Below are 22303 nucleotides of genomic sequence, written 5' to 3'. Positions count from 1 at the left end.
TGGAATGTACTTCTACATACATGAGACAGGTATTACCAGTGGCATGGGGTGGATACCCATTACAATAACAATGATATTTGTCTTCTATATTGGCGTTGGCCAGCCTGCTTTTTCAATATTGTGTGGAGAACTTCTGCCTCCATCATGTCGATCTGTTGGAAATTCGATGTCTTTCTTGGTATTAATGACTGGGACATTTATTGCATCTTATACTTATCCCATGACAATAGAAGCACTTGGCCAACACGGGACTTATGGGTCTTCAGTGGTGTGTGTGCAGTAATAACTTTTGTCAGCGCTGTCTGTCTTCCAGAGACTCGCGGACGCTCGCTGGAAGAGATCACGGAAAACCGTCTTAACTGCTGGGCAGAAACTACAAAACTCTGAAAACAGCACCGACGTCATTCAATAGTTTTCCAAGACTATTCTTGTGGGTATCAACGCAATGTTTTGAGTAAGAACTTCCTGGATTGTCACAATAAAATGTACCAACTTTAATTCTTTCTTTATTAATCAGTTACAGTGGAAACTGGCGCTCTACTTAGGCAGCCCATATACTCTAGTCCCTCATAAAAGAAACTCTGAAAGCTGTCAGATTATAATAGCTTGGTTGTGAAGTGCAACTCCTCAAGGGAGATTCCTTGACCAAGTTGAGCGGCTCTTGATGCAAGGAAATGAAAATGACCTCCTTCTTGGATCGAATCTTGTCGGTTCTCATTATCCTAAACGCTATATGACCTATATAGGTTTATCACTCTTCCCCTGAATGTAATAATACCCGGAAATAATGAATGTGGGGTGTGAGCAAGGTATAAATTTTATATAGGGCCTCGTATAAATCTTTTAGCTGGACTTCAGTTGTAGAGGTGGGAAGTACAGTGCCTGAAGGATGTGAGGGAATGTTACACAGCTCATTTTAAGCTGCTTGATCATGAAAACCAAACACCAGTGTGTTTTTCAGCAGTATATAATTCTGAAGGCACCACCTTTGTACAGGAAGAGACGTTTCTGAGTACACTGGGATACCTTCTCGACCTGTTCAGAACTTAATCAATCTTTGACTTGTAGAACACCTAAAGTGATCAAAATCGTACTTTAAAACACGTTACTTTTTTCACAATTGTGGCCAAGAAGACATGTAGAACCAGTACGATCATTGTTTCTGGCTTCTTTTAATCTCTCTGTAGAACATCATGCAACTGCTCCTTCTATCTTACTGTTTGTATAATTGTTTATTTCACTTTTTTTGTAAAGTCTTGGATGTTAATTCATTCTTAATCAAAATTGAAGATAGTATAACATGCAATACAATAAAAAAAAATTAACAGATAAATTCACAATTTTAAATCTATGATCTTGTTCTCTGGTTCCCGTGGAAAACGGATGTAACTGCAATAACCAGATTAATATTATTATTGTTTTTTTTATTAACACATCGGCCGTCTCCCACCAAGGTAGGGTGACCCGAAAAAGAAAAACTTTTACCCTCATTCACTCCATCACTGTCTTGTCAGGGGCGCGCTTACACTAAAGTAATAAAACTGCAACAGTAACACCCCTCCTTCAGAGCGCCGGCACTGTACCTCCCACCTCCGGGACTCAAGTCCGGCCTGCCGGTTTCCCTGAATCCCTTCATAAATGTTACTTTGCTTACACTACAACACCACGTCAAGTCCTAAAACGCATTTGCCTCCATTCGCTCATATCTAACACGCTCACGCATGCTTGCTGGATGTCTAAGCACCTCTGACACAAAATCTCCTTTACCCCCTCCCTCCAACCTTTCCTAGGCCGACCCCTACCCCGCCTTCCCTCCACTACAGATTATAGATCATACACTCTCGAAGTCATTCTATTTTGTTCCATCCTCTCTACACGTGTGAACCACCTCAACAACTCTCCTCAGCCCTCTGGATAATAGATTTAGTAATCTCGCACCTCCTCCTAATTTCCAAACTACGAATTCTGTGCATTATATTCACACCACACATTGCCCTCAGACGTTACCTCTCCACTGCCTCCAGCCTTCTCCTTGTTGCAGCATTCACCACCCATATAAGAGCGTTGGTATAACTATATTCTCATACATTCTCCTCTTTGGTTCCATGGACAAATTTCTTTGTCTCCACAGACTCCTAAGTGCACCACTCACTTTTTTCCCCTCGTCAATTTTATAATTCACCTCATCTTTCATAGACCCATCTGCTGACACATCCACTCCTAAATATCTGAATCTATGCACCTCCTCCATTCTCTCTCCTCCAGTCTAATATCCAATCTTTCGTTCCTTAATTTTTTTTTATCCTCATCACCTTACTCTTTCCTATATTCACTTTTAATTTTCTTCTTTTACATACAAACTCATTCACCAACTTTTGCAACTTCTCTTCAGAATCTCCCAGAAACACAGTGTCATCAGCAATGAGCAGCTGTGACAACTCCCACTTTGTGTTAGATTCTTTATCTTTTAACCCCACACCTCTTGCCAACACCCGAGCATTCACTTCTCTTACAATCCCATCTATAAATATATTGCATAACCATAGCGACATCACACATCCTTGTCTAAGGCCTACTTTTACTGGGAAATAATCTCCCTCTCTCCTAAATTCTCAAACCTGAGCCTCACTATCCTCTTAAAAACTCTTCACCTGCAGCATCTGCCGCATTGCATCCCTATTCACCCTGTCATATGCCTTTTCTAAATTCATAAATGCCACAAAAACCTCTTTTTTACTCTTATCTAAATACTGTTCACTTATATGTTTCACTGTAAACACTTGGTCTACACACCCCCTACCTTTCCTAAAGCCTTCTTGTTCATCCACTAATTTCCGTCTTACACTTACCATACACTTAACCAGCTATACTCAACAGACTTATTCCCCTATGATTTTTGTACTCTCTTTTGTCCCCTTTGCCTTTATACAAAGTAACTATGCATACTCTCTGCCAATCCCTAGGTACCTTACCTTCTTCCATACATTTATTAAATAAAAGCACCAACCGTCCCAAAACTATATCCTCACCTTTTAACATTTCTATCTTTATCCCATCAATCCCAGCTGCCTTACCATCTTTCATTCTATCCACAGCCTCACGAACTTAGCATACTCTCATGTAAGATGTTATTCCCTCCTTGCCCTATACACGAAATCACAGCTTCACTATCTTCATCAACATTTAACAATTCCCCAAAATATACCCTCCATCTTCCTGATACCTCTAACTCTCCATTTAATAATTCTCTTCTCCTATTTTTAATTATCAAATCCATTCGTTCCCTAAGCTTCCTCAAATTATTAATCTCACTCCAAAACTTTTTCTTATTTTCAACAAAATTTGTTGATGACATCTCACCCTCCCTCCTTTGCTCTCTTTTTACATTGCTTCACCACTCTCTTAACCTCTCATTTTCTCTTCATATACTCCTCCCTCCTTGAATCGCATCTACTTTGTAAAAGCTTCTTGTATGTTAACTTTTTCTCCCTTAATACTCTCTTTACATCAATCCACCAATCGCTCTTCTTCCCTCCCGCACCCACTTTCCTGTACCCACAAAGTTCTGCTGAACACTCTAATACTCATTCTTAAACCTACCCCATACATCTTCGACCCCATTGCCTACACTCTCACTAGCCCATCTATCCTAAAATAGTTGTTATCTTGCCCTAACTGCCTCATTTTTTAGTTTATAAACCTTCACCTCTCTCTTACTTGCTGCTTCTGTTTTCCTTGTATCCCATCTACCTTTTACTCTCACTGTAGCTACAATTAAAAAGTGATCCGATATATGTGTGGTCCCTCTATAAAGATGTACATCCTGGAGTCTACCCAATAAAAAAGACGATAATAATAATGGTGATAATAATAATGATTATGATAATAATAATAATAATAATAATAATAATAATAATAATAATAATAATACATTTTAAGGAGGTATTCTCAGTGGAAACATAAATATTACCAGCATCAACTGTAATCCAACAGAATTCCTTCCCTCGGCCCAGGAGGTTTACCAGGGAGGAAGTTCAGTTTAGTTATAGTTGGTGCCTCTGACGGAATATAATAAAATATTACTTCCGATTCCTTCCTATTAGAGGCCTAGGATATTCTGAACGATAGAGCATCAGACTGCCAATTTATGGACCGCGATTCAAGCCCTTCGTCCACCCTTCTGTTTATTCACACACACACACACACACACACACACACACACACACACACACACACATGATAACGACATACAAAATACTGAGAGGAATTGACAAGGTGGACAAAGACAGGATGTTCCAGAGATTGGACACAGTAACAAGGGGACACAGTTGGAAGTTGAAGATACAGATGAATCACAGGGATGTTAGGAAGTATTTCTTCAGCCACATAGTAGTCAGGAAGTGGAATAGTTTGGGTAGCGATGTAGTGGAGGCAGGATCCATACATAGCTTTAAACAGAGGTATGAAAAAGCTCACGGTTCAGGGAGAGTGACCTAGTAGCGACCAGTGAAGAGGCGGGGCCAGGAGCTTGGACTCAACCCCTGCAACCTCAAGTAGGTGAGTACAACTAGGTGAGTACACACACACACACACACACACCAGGCAAAACTACAGAGGGATCTGGACAGACTGCAGGCCTTGTCTAGCAACTGGCTTTTGGAGTTCAACCCCACTAAGTGCAAAGTCATGAAGAGTGGGGAAGGGCAAAGAAGACTACAGACGGAGTACAGTCTAGGGGGCCAGAGCCAACAAACCTCACTCAAGGAAAAGAATCTTGGTGTGTATGTATAACACCGGGCACATCTGAGGCGCACATCAGCCAAATAACTGCTGCAGCATATGGGCGCCTAGCAAACCTAAGAACAGCATTCCGACATCTAAATAAGGACTCATTCAGGACACTGTACACTGTGTACGTTAGGCCCATATTGGAATATGCAGAGCCAGCATGGAACCCTCACCTAGCCAAGCTTGTAGGGAAACTAGAGAAAGTGCAAAGGTTTGCAACAAGACTAGTCCTGGAGCTAAGGGGTATGTCCTACGAGGAGAGGTTAAGGGAAATCGACCTGACGACACTGGAAGACAGGCGAGATAGAGGGGATATGATAACGACATATAAATTACTGAGAGGTATAGACAAGGTGGACAGAGACGGGATGTTCCAGAGATGGGACAGCAACAAGGGGTCACAGTTGGAAGCTGAAGACTCAGATGAGCCACAGGGATATTAGGAAGTATTTCTTCGGTCACAGAGTTGTCAGGAAGTGGAATAGCCTGGGTAGTGATGTAGTGGAGGCAGTATCCATACATAGCTTTAAGAAGAAGTATGATAAGGCTCTCGGAGCGGGAAGAGTGACTGAGTAGAGGCCAGTTGAAGAAGCGGGGCCAGGAGCTGTGACTCGACCCTCGCAACCACAACTAGGTGAGTATACACACACACATTTATATATATATATATATATATATATATATATATATATATATATATATATATATATGTCGTGCCGAATAGGCAGAACTTGCGATCTTGGCTTAAATAGCAACGCTCATCTTGCCATATAGGACAAGTGAAAATTTGTGTATGCAATAATTTCGCCAAAATCATTCTGAACCTAACGAAAAAAATATATTTGATTGTGTTTGTTTATTACTAAATTATTGTAATCGTATTTAAAATATATTTAGTTGGGTTAGGCTAAAATAAATTGCTCTTGCTATAATAAGGTTAGGTAAGTTTTCTAAGATACTTTTGGTGCAAAGTTAAAAATTTTTACATTAACATTAATGAAAAAAATCTATCTTTAAACGTATAAGAGAAAATTTCAGAAAGGACTTAATTTTAAATGAGTTCTTGCTAATTGACCAGTTTTACATATTCGGCACGACATATATATATATATATATATATATATATATATATATATATATATATATATATATATATATATATAAATGTGTGTGTGTGTGTGTGTGTGGAGTATTCAAGTGGCTTCAGGAAGAAATCCAAATATTCTTCCTTAAAGCTTTTTTGTCCACTTCTCCGAGGCTATGGGTCCCACAATTTTCACAAGAGGTGGGAAGTTGAATGATAGCTCTAGTTCTTTCATGTTGCAATCAACACATCAGGAGAAGGAAGTCCAAGCAAATTCGTTGAGGGGAACGTATTTTTCGAGCAAAATAAGACTGGCAAATAAAAATTTACACAGCTCAAATAACGGCAGACTTTGCTTTAACTAAGGTTACCTGTGTTGAACGCTTCAAGTCCATAATGAGAGGTAATCTTCAGTTTTTTCTCAGAAATCAACGATTCCAAGATTCTTTTGACAATGTTAGCAAATTATCAAATTTGTTCCGTCACTGTCTAAACTAATCTTAGCGAATACATCAGCAATTATGATTTGAAGCCAATTAAAAAAGGCATTCTTTAGTTATTGGAGATCATCACAATGAAATTAATAAAATGTAATTATAAACATGGATTGAGGAGCATCAATAGGAATGGGAATCTTTCGTTTCGGAAAACACACCAGTACTAAAAGTTTGAAGCTGATCGGAAAAGCTATTCCTCAGTTATCTCATGGCTTTCAATGATTCAGATTTTCATGCACTAAACTTACTGGGAAATATACAGATCATAGGCCATTAGGGATGAAGCTGTTTAAAACGACATTCAAATTTGCTTCATGTAATTTACTGTGAATAAAAATTTCACATAATTTGACACACAAATAAATCTATTAGTTATACATTGGCCTTCGGATTAGGAAATTTCTTTAGTAAATGTTTTAAGTCAAGCAGAAGAGGACTGTGAAATTACTGGACCCATCCCAAGAAACTTGGAATGTGTTATATAATTTTGTTCATTGGGTACCTGCACAGGTCAGTAGTTGTGTAAACCATTTATTGTTATAGTAAAACCGTGGAGAAAGGTTGAATTCGATCGAATAATTTATTCTCAGTTGATAAAACAAAGTACAGAGGAAAACACTTTGGGTCCTGTAATTATTGCCGGAATTATTAAACGTCTTTATTCCTATGAGATTATAAGCGGCTGCTCCCGAATAGGTGTTAGGTGTGACTGCCCCGGGTGCCCGAGATTTGGGCCTCTAGGTCGGGCACACCTGCCATATACGAGTTTAAAAAGGTGAACCAATAATTGAAAATATACTACTTTCGTATATATTCCCAGTCTAACTTAATTGTGTGCACTCCAGTCTTATACTATGTACTAGTTTACTAATATCTGACAACTAATTAGCCTTACACTTCTACTGCTACTATTAATAATAGTAATAATAATAATGAAAAAAATAAATAATAATAAAGGGAGCAAAATCAGTTTTAAGTGTCTCGTCACAATGATAGGCGTTTCTGGGGTGGTCATCACTGTACGTAGCAACACATCACCAGCGGTCTCTAGTGAGTCTTGACGTTGCCTCCGACAACTTCAGGGAAACACATTTCTTTTCCTCTGAGGAAGCTTCAGTAGGCTGAAATGCAACGACGTCTCTTCTAGTACAAACATTCTGAAATATCAGTGTTAGTACAATGGATTTTCTCGTAACATTCTTACAGCTACGTGGTAGTGAAGTTGTGTACAAGTTTTAAGAATGATCGTAAGAAAATGACAGTTTGTTGAGCACAGTTTTATTTACGGATTGTGTTTCACTGTAAGTTAAGCATTTTCAAATTAATCGAACCCAAACTGAGATAGCAGTCTGAAAGCAAATTCTCCGTTATACACCTATCCCACAATACTCAAGAAATTCTACAAGAATTCCCATAGCTCAAGGAATTTTTAGCATCACATTAATAATAGCGCTTCTCAGAGATTTTTTATTTTCATAAATTCCTGGGTATAAATTAAAGATTTGGGACTCCGCTTTGAATAGACAAGGTTTGGACGTTTGGACGTTTTTTCTTCCATTACTCAAAATAGTGTTAAGAAAGTAGAAGCACATAACTTTAACAATATGATTGGGATAAATGAAGCTGCGCGAAAATCACCACAATCTGCAAGGAAAAATACATCAGCGAGTGAAAAGGAAAGTAACAATTACTCCTCAGATGAAACAAAGAAGACTGGAAAAAAAGGAGAAGTTGAGGCTGAGTGTGTGGACATCCCACAACACTCACCTGAGGGACACTCCCGTCTTAACATATTCCAGGATGACACCAAGCCTGAAGGACACTCCCGTCTAAACATACTCCAGGATGACACCAAGCCTGCCTTAGCAACCCAGGTTAGTACTAAAAAAAATCAAGAAAAGCACATTTCATACCCAATTTAAACTTAGGAACTTTCACTAATCATTCCTTACAAGCTCCTTAGTCTTGAATCCAAGCAATATTCGTTGAACCACGAAGGTGCTTCAAGAAGCATAAATAACTATTAATTGTATATATTTTTATCGCTATACTTCGAAAGAGGAATGGAAAGTAATCATGTTTTATCTAACGAAGGCGAGAGTAATTCCAATTCCTTGAATCACATTTTAGACGATGTTTCTCTTTCTATCCTGATAATTATCTGGGACTGACTAAAACGTAGACCAAAGTTTCCTAAGTGTGTGGTAGTCCATGAAGTTTTTTGGAACTTTTATATGAAGATCAACGATCACTTTACGGTGCTGTAATTTAGCGTTGATCTCTAAATTGATATTAATGCTTAATCAATATATTGAATCAATGAGTAGTTTAAAGGACTTGACATACTGTAGAAGTGAGAGCAAGGTCTGAAGGTATTCAGGAAACTTGGTTACCTGCGGAGGCTTTGACCCCCGTAACACCCTCCAGGAAGTATGTGAATGGTATATAATATCGGTAAAATGAAGAATTAGACACATGTGCAACATCTGGGTATCTTTATTTGTAGACTTCTACAGATAAGGATACCCAGATGTTGCACATCTAATTCTTCACCTTCCAGGTAGGTAGACCCGGACTTAAGGTACGCATAAACACAAATCCGTCTGGAATTTCTGCCTTTAGAGAGATGTGTCTTGATGTTTGAAGAGGAGCTCTTGATGCAAATAATTGAAATTATCCTCTCCTTCGTTGGATCGATCTTGAATGTCCTTTATTTAATCCAGGAGCCACGTGATTCCTTCAAATTTAGTTTTCTTAATTAAAATAAAAATGTATCGGGCATATCCATGAACATGCAACTCGTTTAATTTACTATCTCTGAATGTCGGCTATAATAAAAGATATTATATAGAAAAAGACTCAGTGGTACAACAAGTTTTCACGTTTTACGTTTATATAGAACAATTTGTAGACTTGATAAAGCACTACAGAGAGCGAAGTGTTGTTACATTGAAAGGTTGTTCTGTATATTATGTCTATATATTTATAGGTCTTCCCTTATTGCTGAACGTAAATGAACTCTCAAGCAGACTCTTGTACGTGTACAAAAAAAGTACATAAAATCTTTGTATTATTTCACTTGTAGAATTAGTGAGCAGGTTAAGCTTTTCTAAACTTTGAAGAGACTTACTAATTATTATTAGATATTATTATTATTATTATTATTATTATTATTATTATTATTATTATTGATATTATTATTAATGGTGTTATTATTGATCTTAATATTATTATTAATGTTAATATTATTATTATTATTATTATTATTATTATCATCATTAACATATAACCAGCCTCCCACTAAGGCATGGTAACCCGAGAAAGAAGAAACCTTTCCACATCATTCATTTTAATCACTGTCCAGAAGCGTGCCGACATCACAGCCCTGGTAACGTTCTGAACCGCAACATTCCCACCCGTCCTTCAGAGTCAAGGCTTTGCCCTTTCAAGTCTGGCTAACCGGTTTTCCTGAATCCCTTTATAACTGTTGTCTTCATCATACTCCGACAGCACGTTAAAGTATAAAAGTCACTTGATTCTACCTCATTCCTATCTAACACGCTCAAAAAAGCCCGATGGATGCCCAAGCCTCCATTACTCAAAATCAATTTGCCAGTTTTACTTAATGTATAGTGATTCTGATTTCAAGTCAATAACTAAGGACTGCCTCCTTTTATCGGCTTCAAAATATTAACAGTGATTCATTCCATAAGAACAACAACAACTTATGTGTCTAGACTGTTTAGGTACAAACTTGATATTTTAATTAACTTGTTATTAAAGACTTAGAATCGCTGGATAGAGAACAAATACTAGAGAATGTCTCATCTGATAGGCTCCAGACTTTCAGTGTTAATGGGCTTATTACATAAAAACTGGGCTTTCACTGTAAGTTTCAAATACTTAAGTGCTGGTAAATCTTAATAGTAATTTTTGGCTTTGCAAGTGACAAACTGCCCACTTTAAGGATTTTTTAAATTGGACTCTCCTAAAAAAACAAACTCAAATGTTTTTCTTAGTGGATTAAAGAAAATTTTACTTAGAACAGAAGTACAAAAAGAAAATTTAGAATACTGAAAACTCATGCTATAATAGTATTTTAAATATTTACTACTCTAATGAACCTTAAGGTGATGGCATGACCATCCCAGAGTAAGCTACAGTGTTCTCATCCCATCTAACTTCCTCTAACACATACTTTTGTAACTTCAGAATGGCATATCAAAGTGGCTTCAGTTTACAACCTTGGTCTACTTGCTGTAGGTTCGTGGAGCAACTTATTATAAGTGCTCAATTTTATATAGACCAAATATAAATTGATTCCAATGAGATATTTTTGAAAAGCCGTTTTTGATCGGTTTCAAAATTTCAATACTGATGTATCCTACTTAGAAGTAAGTTGCCATCATGGAGTGTGTAGGTTCCATATTGTCATTTTTAATTTCGAGATAGTATAACAATATTTTTGAGTATATGACAAGATTATGCCTGCTAAAAGGAAACTTCTCTTTCCTTTAGGTTGTCTTAAGTTTTATGTGCCAGTGTTATTAATTAAATTTATGTAAAATAAATGCAGTACGTTTTTTCTAATCAGAACTAAGTCACAGTGACTCACTTCACTTGGTTATCCTCGATTAAACTAACTTAATGTTTTTCTATGTGCCTCTAACATCTGGGTGTCCAGACATCGTTGTAAAATAATTGATGTTTCCAAAGATTAAATATATCTAAATTATTTTCTTATGTACTTAATAAACGATGGTCAGTTTTACCTAGAGAAAAGTTATATTAATTTCACCCGCTATAAGTCTAAGTATACTATTTCTGATGGAAAAAATTTGGAAAATTGAAATGCTGTTTTCCATATGATTATTTCCAACCCTTCAACACAGGTAACTTGATAATGCAACTTCTCAGTGTCTTCACGCTTAGTGTGCTTGTGTATTTTCTAATATTGGTCTATTTGTTTTCCTTGTAAGGCTTAGATTTGAACTGAGCATATGCTAATTTAACATTTTTAGAGAAGAAATTTGGACATTAGTTTCCATGTGGCAACTTGTGAAGGCCTCTTCTGGTTCATATCAAATGTTCAATGCTATTATTAACTACATTACAAATATTTGCTGCACTCTGTACTATTCCAGTTGCGTCCATTGAGGAACATCGGACTAGGGTGATGCAACGTGGTGCTACATTTCTCGGATCACGCAGCTATCAGAAATCATGCAATTTTTATTACTATTATTATTATCATTATTGTTATTATTATTATTATCATGATTATTATATTAAAGCAGACAAAAGAGACATTAAGACAAATATTGCCCTCAGGTCTTCACTGGCCTTGTGAAATATTCAGAATAGAAGGGGATGTAATTAATATAGACTTAAGAATTTTGTTTGTGCATACTTACTGTTTAATATTTTATGGAACACCATGTACACACATATACACTCAGTGGCCACTTTGTTAGATACGCATGTACACTTGATCGTTAATGTAGATATTTAATCAGACAATTACGTCACAGCACCTCACTGCCTAAAAGTATGCAGACATGGCCAAGAGGTTCAATTGTTACTCAGATGAAACATCAGAATGGGGAAGAACTGTGATGTAAGTGACTGTGAAAGTGGAAAGCTAATTGGTGCAGACAGGGTAGTTTGACTATCTCAGAAACTGCTGATCTGATAATGGTCTGAAAAACAAAACACATCCAATGAGAGGCAGTTCTGTGGGTGAAAAGGCCTTGATAATAAGAGAGGTCAGGAGAATGGACACACTGGTTCCAGCTGACAGGAAGGCGATAGTAACTCAAAAAAGAGCGAAACGTTGCCACAATAAAATGCCACATTAGTTGTACTTGTGTTCTTTTACCTAACATATTGTCGATAATTCTACCAACATTAATACAACTCAAAAAACACTCACTACAACAGTGGTATGCAGATCATCTGTGAACGCACAACTCATCGAAGCTTGAAATGCATGGGATACAGCAGGAGACCACCCTGGGTTCCACTCCTCTCAGCTAAGAACAGGAAACTGAGGCTACAGTGGGCATAGGGTTACCAAAACTAAACAGCTGAGGATTGGAAAAACATCGCCTGGTCTGAAGAATCGTGATTTCCGCTGTGACATGCAAATGGTAGGATCAGAATTTAGCGTAATTCTTCGGGATGTGACGGAACAGGAGATTTGCAGCATGAATGTTCAGCCGACAAATCTTCAACAACTGCGTGATGCTATCCTGTCAACATGGACCATAATCTCTAAGCATTGATTCCAGACCTTGTTGAATCTATGCCACGAAGAATTCATCTTGCTCGAGGACCAAAAGTGTAATCTAGCAGGTACTAGAAGGGTGTACCTAATAAAATTAGATACGGTTATAAAGCTAAAAGTACTGGAACAGTGTTATTCTGTCTTGTGTGCTTAACTGAGATAATGTTTAAATTTCTGCACATTTCTTTAGTATATGGTTCAATATACTTTTACCATGGAACAAAGCTGAAATTCCCAATGATTTCGAGTCTGGGAGATGCCTCTTTAATCTCCATAATTTTTTAGGTGTCCATGATTTAGGTTCCTAGAATGAATAGCGCTTCTAAATAACTATCACAAGCTTGTTTCTCGTCACACAGGTGATGGCATCTCTGGTGATGGCACTTGTACAAGTAGGTTGCGGCACTTCAATGGCATTCTCGGGCATAACGCTGCCACAGCTCACCAACCCCAAGACACATGATCTCTTCCTCAACCAGTCACAAACAGCATTATTTGGTATGAATTATTAACATTATATTAATGGGGAAGAGGAAAATTCATACAGGTCTCGCAGTACCTAGGGAATGAGAGGTAATCAAATTTGATCCAAGGAAGAGGAGGGTAGCAGCAATTGTTAGGAAAATGAGTCTTTCATTAGAAGAGTTAAGGCAAAAAAATATTTTCACTGTTTTTTTTTCGCAAAAAAAAAACCTTACTTTCCAGGAAAAACACAAAAGTTTGGATCATTCGAATAATAGGTAAAACTTGCTATTTTTGTTTAAATAGCAACGCTCTTCTTGCCGAATAACGCAAGCGAAAATTTGTGTATGCAATAATTTCGCAAAAATCATTCTGAACCTAATGAAAAAAAAAATATATTTCATTGTGTTGGTTTATTATTAAATTATTGTAAACTTATGTAAAATATATTTAATTGGATTAGGCTAAATTAATTAGCGCTTGTTATAATAAGGTTAGGTAAGTTTTCTAAGGTTCTTTTGGTACAAAATTATTAATTTTTACATTAACATAAATGAAAAAAAGTATATCTTTAAACGTATAAGCGAAAATTTTAGAAAGGATTTAATTTTAAATGAGTTCTTGCTAATTGACCAGTTTTACCTATTCGGCACGACATATATATATAATATATATATATATATATATATATATATATATATATATATATATATATATATATATATATATATATATATATATATATATGCAAAACAACCACTCTGAAAGAATAGAGAAATTCCAAGCACTTTCGTGACTACTCACATTATCAAGGAACTATGAAAGTGAAGCATCCAAGGAAGCTATATAAGGGGTCGGCCAGCACCTCACTATCAGATCCCACAACGGTTAAACACGTGACGCGCGGCGAGCCAACTTGGATAGGTCCTTTGCAAAACTCACCCCCAAGCTATTTATTTGTCCAGTGTATTATTAAATTCTACCCAAATTCTATTAATTATAAATGGATCTAATTTATATAAACCAAAGGAAATATTCATATTATTGTCAAAACTGCTTTTTATGAAACAAGATTCAATTATATTCCTGTCGACCATGGACTTGCTTGATACTACTTTCTCAACTTTTTGAAAATCAATTGGATGGTTAAAATCTCTTACATGAATAAATAGAGCATTGGAATCTTGTCCAGTTCTAATGCTATATTTATGTTGTTTTAATCTTAGTTCGAGATTTTTACCAGTTTGACCGTAATAAACTTTATCGCAAATTTTACAAGGAATCTTATAGACACATCCATCAGCATTTTGGGGGGAATTCTTAATCAAAAGTTTTTTTACTGTATCAAGATTTTTGAATACAACTTTAATATTAAAAGTCTTAAGAAGAGAAGGCATATCAACCAAGTTTTCATGGTAAGGGAGAACCAACATATTTTTAGTTGAATAAAGCTGGTTGCCCTTTTTTGGATTATAAAAAGTGTTCCTAGCAACTTTAAAAGATTTATCAATTACATTTCTTGGGTATTTTAAATCATTACCTATTTCATAAATTTTGGATATTTCCTCATCTATGAACTCAGGACTACAAATTCGTAAAGCTCTCAAAAACATTGATGAGAAAACAGACAGTTTGACTCTATCTTGATGCGAGAAATAATAGTGGACATAGGAACAGTTATTTGTAGGTTTTCTGTAAATTTTAAATTTGAATTCATTATTACCCTTAATAATTAAAACATCTAGAAAAGGCAATGAGTTATTTTCTTCAAACTCAACAGTAAAGTTTATAGAATGGGCTAAGCTATTTAATTTTCCAAGAAAATGGTGTATATCTACATTTTTGGGCATAAGACACAAAATATCATCAACATATCTGAACCATTTAGCTCTATTAGGGAGGATTGTGTTAAGCAACCTTGTTTCAAAAAATTCCATGTATAGGTTACTAAGAACAGGTGAAAGAGGATTTCCCATTGCCATACCAAACTTCTGAGTGTAAAACTTATCATTAAATACAAATTTTGCATCAACAATGCAAAGTTTAATAAGTTTAATGATAGTAGGAACTGGCAATGGTAAATCATAGTTAACGAGTTCTTCAGATAAGAAACTTAATAAATCATCAACAGGAACTTTCGTAAACAAGGAAGTAACATCAAAACTAACCATGTTAAAATCATTTAAGTCAGTCAAGGAGTTTAATTTATCAACCAAGTCTATGTTGTTTTTAACATTAAAGTTAGAAATTTTGCCAACAATAGGGCTCAAAATATCAACAAGCCATTTGGATAATTTATATGAAACTGACCCTATGGAGCTAATAATTGGTCTGACTGGATTCCCAGGTTTGTGTGTTTTTATTAGTCCATACATATAAGGTAAAGATGGATTAGTGGAAGTAAATTGTTTGACTAATTCATCTTTGCCTTTCAGTAGAAGTTTTATTGTTTTATTGAAATTGCTGTTAACGGTTTCTAGGGGATTTTTCCTAAGTTTAGAATAGGTTTCAGTATCATCTAAGAGATTATTCATTTTTTCTTGGTAATCATTTTCTTTCATAATTACTATTGCATTTATTTTGTCTGCTTTAGTAAGGCGCAAATTTTTATTGTTATTAAGTGTATCATAAGACTTAAAGAATCTTTGAGGGCAATTGGGAATGTTTGGTTTTAACATAGAGCTATATACCATTCCTTTACTAATATTAATTTCATCAGAGGATAAATCAGAAAATTTTTCAAAGTTACAAAAGGCTTTTGCAATTTCAACATTATTAAGTTTTTTTTGAAGTTGCAAAACTTAGGCCAAAACCTAGAGCAGCAGTTGTATGTTTGTCTAAAATTTCATCTGATAAGTTAATTACAAAATTGTTTTGCATATTTTGAAATCACCTGTTTACTGTGATCTTATTGCATATATATATATATATATATATATATATATATATATATATATATATATATATATATATATATATATATATATGTCGTGCCGAATAGGCAGAACTTGCGATCTTGGCTTAAATAGCAACGCTCATCTTGCCATATAGGACAAGTGAAAATCTGTGTATGCAATAATTTCGCCAAAATCATTCTGAACCTAATGAAAAAAATATATTTGATTGTGTTTGTTTAGTACTAAATTATTGTAAATGTATTTAAAATATATTTAGTTGGGTTAGGCTAAAATAAATTGCTCTTGTTATAATAAGGTTAGGTAAGTTTTCTAAGATTCTTTTGGTGCAAAATTAAATATATCTTTAAACGTATAAGAAAAAAATTCAGAAAGGACTTAATTTTAAATGAGTCCTTGCTAATTAACCAGTTTTACATATTCGGCACGACATATATATATATAATGTTTATGTGTGTGTATGTGTGTGTATGTGTGTGTATGTGTGTGTGTGTGTGTACTCACCTAGTTGTACTCGCCTAGTTGAGGTTGCAGGGGTCGAGTCCTAGCTCCTGGCCCCGCCTCTTCACTGGTCGCTACTGGGTCACTCTCCCTGAACCGTGAGCTTTATCATACCTCTGCTTAAAGCTACGTATGGATCCTGCCTCCACTACATCGCTTCCCAAACTATTCCACTTCCTGACTACTCTGTGGCTGAAGAAATACTTCCTAACATCTTTGTGATTCATCAGTGTCTTCAACTTCCAACTGTGTCCCCTTGTTGCTGTGTCCCATCTATGGAACATCCTGTGTGTGTGTGCGTGTGTGTGTGTGTGTGTGTGTGTGTGTGTGTGTGTGTGTGTGTGTGTGTGTGTGTACTCACCTAGTTGTACTCACCTAGTTGAGGTTGCAGAGGTCGAGTCCAAGCTCCTGGCCCCGCCTCTTCACTGGTCGCTACTAGGTCACACTCCCTGAACCTTGAGGCTTATCATACCTCTGCTTAAAGCTATGTATGGATCCTGCCTCCACTACATGTGTGTGTGTGTGTGTGTGTGTGTGTGTGTGCACTCACCTAGTTGTGGTTGCGGGGGTCGATTCACAGCTCCTGTGTATGTGTGCGCGCGCGTGTGTACTCACCTACTTTTAACAGCTTATTTGTGGTTGAAGGGGTCAAGTCACAGCTCCTGGCCCCGCTTCTTCACTGAGTGCTACTAAGTCTACTCTCTTCCTGCTCCAGGAGCTTTATCGTACCCCAGAGTACCCCAGGGTACACCTTTCCGTGCTTCGCCGTCCTCCGCGTGCTCCGCTGTGCTCCGCCGTGCTTCGCCGTGCTCCGCTGTGCTCCGCCGTGCTCCGCCGTGCTCCGCTGTGCTCCGCCGTGCTCCGCTGTGCTCCGCCGTGCTCCGCCGTGCTTCGCCATGCTCCGCCGTGCTCCGTCGTTTTCGTGGATTATCACGGCTTCTTTTACGTACTACAAACTTTAAAGTGTACCAGTGAACTTATAAAGTACCTCCCTCCAGCACTTGCAACTAATCTGGAAAATAATAGTGCACACCGAGCCAAAAAAAAAAAAAGGATAGAAAGTGTGGTATAAGATAGCAGAGCCGGACTCCCTGAGGGCAACTATAGGCCTAACCTGCCCTGGGCGAAAATAAAAAAGCTTAGAGCAAATTTGTGAGAGAAAAGAAAGTTTTCCTGAGTGTTATACATAGTGGTACCGTAGTGTATATCACAGTGGTACCGTAGTGTATATCACAGTGGTACCGTAGTGTATATCACAGTGGCACCGTAGTATATATCACAGTGGTACCGTAGTGTATATCACAGTGGTACCGTAGTGTATATCACAGTGGTACCGTAGTGTATATCACAGTGGTACCGTAGTGTATATCACAGTGGTACCGTAGTGTATATCACAGTGGCACCGTAGTATATATCACAGTGGTACCGTAGTGTATATCACAGTGGTACCGTAGTGTATATCACAGTGGTACCGTAGTGTATATCACAGTGGCACCGTAGTATATATCACAGTGGTACCGTAGTGTATATCACAGTGGTACCGTAGTGTATATCACAGTGGTACCGTAGTGTATATCACAGTGGTACTGTAGTGTATATCACAGTGGTACCGTAGTGTATATCACAGTGGTACCGTAGTGTATATCACAGTGGTACCGTAGTGTATATCCGTAGTAGTATATCACAGTGGTACCGTAGTGTATATCACAGTGGTACCGTAGTGTATATCACAGTGGTACCGTAGTGTATATCACAGTGGTACTGTAGTGTATATCACAGTGGTACCGTAGTGTATATCACAGTGGCACCGTAGTGCATATCACAGTGGTATCGTAGTGCATATCACAGTGGTACCGTAGTGTATATCACAGTGGTACCGTAGTGTATATCACAGTGGTACCGTAGTGTATATCACAGTGGTACCGTAGTGTATATCACAGTGGTACCGTAGTGTATATCACAGTGGTACCGTAGTGTATATCACAGTGGTACCATAGTGTATATCACAGTGGTACCGTAGTGTATATCACAGTGGTATCGTAGTGCATATCACAGTGGTACCGTAGTGTATATCACAGTGGTACCGTAGTGCATATCACAGTGGTACCGTAGTGCATATCACAGTGGTACCGTAGTGTATATCACAGTGGTACCGTAGTGCATATCACAGTGGTACCGTAGTGTATAGATAAGATACCATAATAAATGCTATGGTGAAAATTATGACGGAAGTGATAGGCCTAATAGGCCTGAACAGTTGCCAGCAGTCGCCAGGATCATACCACGCAGGTCAGCCAACACCCAACCGGATTCATGGAAAAATAAAGTATCCTCTGACCGGATTCATGAGCTGCCTGGATTTTTAGACGCCCTTATCAAACTACTTTTATAGTAGGCCTATCTAACCAGCCCACCTTGAAGAACTATTCAAGTGTACCAGGAGGAAAGATTATATATATATATATATATATATATATATATATATATATATATATATATATATATATATATATATATACACAGTATATGTATATATTATTTACCAAACTGCGGCAGGCCAGGATTCGACCCCACGACACGTTGTCCCACCTCAAAAGGGCACACAACGTGCATGTCACCTGACCATCTGAGCCATCGATCCTACATACACGAGCCTAGAGAACTAGGCTTGTTTCATGTTGCGAGGACACTAGTGGCAGATTTATGCTCAAGGATTAATTTCAGCCTCCTCCTGTTTGAATACCCGCCTCCACAAGCAGTCTATATAGCAATGAAACCACGAAACAAGTGGTTTTGAATCATTTACGAAACTACGGCAGGCCAGGATTCGACCCCACGATACGTTGTGCTGCCTCAAGAGGCCACACAACGTACATATCACCTTACCATCTGAGCCATATCATACAAACAACATGAACCTAAGTAGAGGGGAAATAAAAAAAGTGAACCAGCAGCGAATGCAGCCACAAAAAATCCTAGCAAATAAAATTCAAATCAATGCAAATTCTATGCCTTGAGTATCTACTGACATGGTATATCTGGTAAAACAAGTGAGATATGCACCTTTGACCGTCCCAAAAAATGCCGCACTCACATGACAACAGAGGTGCAATTCCCCTTCCTGTAACTTATTTCACCCCGAAATGTGTCACTCATCACTCAATGAAAGTATGTGCTACAAAGTATACTGCCAGGTACATTATCTAAAGGGGACAGGAAGACACAGACCAGCCAGACTATGTGAAACAAAGAGGGGAGCCATAAGCTCTCCAGAGAAGGAGATTTTTTAGTGCCAGGAAGGAGGAAAGACTGGCAAGAAATGATAGAAATCTTACACAAACTGGAAACACTTCTGAAGCAGAGGCACAGTCATTGGCCTCCACTCCAGAACAACAGATATTAGAGCCAGCAAATAACCCCTCCCCTAAATTCCATTAGCATGACATTTGTCTTTGCAAACATACAGGGTCTAAAGCCGTCAACAAACAAAATTCCTTACGTCAAGGGACTGCTCATGGAGTCAAATACAGTGTTTGCAGCTTTCACATAGACCCTTATAAGGGATCATATTGACAACGAAATAGGGATCCCACGTTATAACCTATTCAGATGCGACGGACTAAACAGACAACAAGGAGGGGTTGGCTTGTACTTCACAGAGTCATTCATTTGCTCAGAACTACTAAACACCTCAAATGATGTAGTTGACGTTTTGGGTGTAAAGACTGAGAATCAAAACCTTGTCATTGTGGTTGTATACAAGCCTCCAAATGCAACTTCCCAGCAATTCCAGGAGCAGCTTTTGAAAATTGGCCACTATATCGAAAATCTCGCAACTCCTGCCCCAAACATCTTGCTACTGGGAGATTTCAACTTGGGACACCTAAACTGGAGGAGTGTAACAAATAATATTTTAACAGGGTTCACCCCAGGAGGCAGCACAGATGAAAGTTCACACATGCACGAGTTATTAAATCTCTGCACCAAATTCACCTTAAACCAGAAAATATTAGAGCCTACAAGACTAGAAAATACGCTGGACCTCACCTTCGCTAACAACGACGATCTGATAATATAACCGTATCAAACAGATCACAACATAATAGAGGTACAGACAGTTATGCACAGGGCTCATGACCAGCAAAACGTGATCAGTCATGAGGGTGTCTTCAATAACAAAAACATACAATGGGAACAAGTCAACCGCAAGCTGGGAAGATATCCTAAACAACATGGATCCGATATCTGCTCAAGGCACATTCCATTGCCACATTCATATGCCAAATCTAAGGAAAAAACTACATCCAGTATTGGGCCCCTGCTTAGGCGAAATGGGACATACACAGATGACAGCCAAGAAACGAGATACTACTTCAGCATTCTTTGGAGAGGGAGCATGGACACAGGGGTCATCCCAAACTCACTAAAGACAACAGACATAGCCCCACTCTACAAAGGTGGCAGTAAAGCAATTGCAAAGAACTACAGACCGATAGCACTAACATCCGATGTCATAAAAAATCAATGAAAGGGTTCTGAGAAGCAAGATAGCCAACCACCTAGATACCCATCAGTTACACAACCCAGGGCAACATTGGTTTAGAGCAGGTCGCTCCTGACTGTCCCAGCTACTGGACCACTATGACAAGGTCCTGGATGCTATGTAGGATAAACAAAATGCAGATGTAGTATACATGTTATAGTGCACAAAATGTGTGATGAAGGAATAACAGGAAAAGTTGATAGATGGATCTATAACTTCCTGACAAATAGAACATAAAGAGTAATAGTAAACAGAGTAAAGTCCGAGGCAGCTACAGTGAAAAGCTCTGTTCCACAAGGCACAGTAGTCGCTCCCATCCTATTCCTCATCCTCATATCTGACATAGACAGAGATGTAAGCCATAGCTCCGTGTCTTCCTTTGCGAATGACACCCGAATTGCCATGACAGTGTCCTCCATCGAAAACACCGCAAGACTCCAAGCGGACATCAACCAAATCTTCAAATGGGCCACTCAAAACAATATGAAGTTCAATGAAGAGAAATTTTAACTACTCAGATATGGAAAATGTGAGGAAATTAAAATTGTATCAGGGTATACAACAAATTCTAACCTTACAATAGAGTGAAAAAGTAATGTGAAGGACCTGGAAGTGATAATGTCAGAGGATTTCGCCTTCAAAGACTACAGCAATGTATCTACCGCAACTACTAGGAGAATGATAATGAGAACCTTCAAAACTAGGGACGCCAAGCCCATGATGATTCTCTTCAAATCCCTTGTTCTCTCTAGGCTGCAGTACTGCTGTACACTAACTGCCCCCTTGAAGGCAGGCGAAATTGCTGATCTGCAGAGTGTACAAAGAACTTTCATGGCACACATAATTCCGATAAAGCACCTAAATTACTGGGAACAGTTGAAGTCCCTTAATTTGTATTCCGTGGAATGCAGGCGAGAAAGATACGTGATAATATACACTTGGAAAATCCTAGAGAGACTAGTACCAAACTTGCACACGAAAAATCACTCCCTATGAAAGCAAATGTCTTGGCAGGAGATTCAACATTCCCTCACTGAAAAGAAGGAGCGCCACGAGTACAATGAGAGACAACACAGTAAGTGTCAGGGGCCCAAGACTATTCAACTGCCTCCCGGCATACATAAGGGGGGATTACCAATAGACCCCTGGCTGTCTTCAAGAAGGCACTGGACAGGCACCTAAAGTCAGTACCTGACCAGCCGGGCTGTGGTTCGTACATCAGTTTTC

This window comes from Cherax quadricarinatus, chromosome 53, assembly GCF_038502225.1.
Source record: "Cherax quadricarinatus isolate ZL_2023a chromosome 53, ASM3850222v1, whole genome shotgun sequence".
Lineage (NCBI taxonomy): Eukaryota > Metazoa > Arthropoda > Malacostraca > Decapoda > Parastacidae > Cherax > Cherax quadricarinatus.
The sequence above is the reverse complement of the archived record's forward strand: the minus strand, read 5'-3'. Positions refer to the sequence as shown.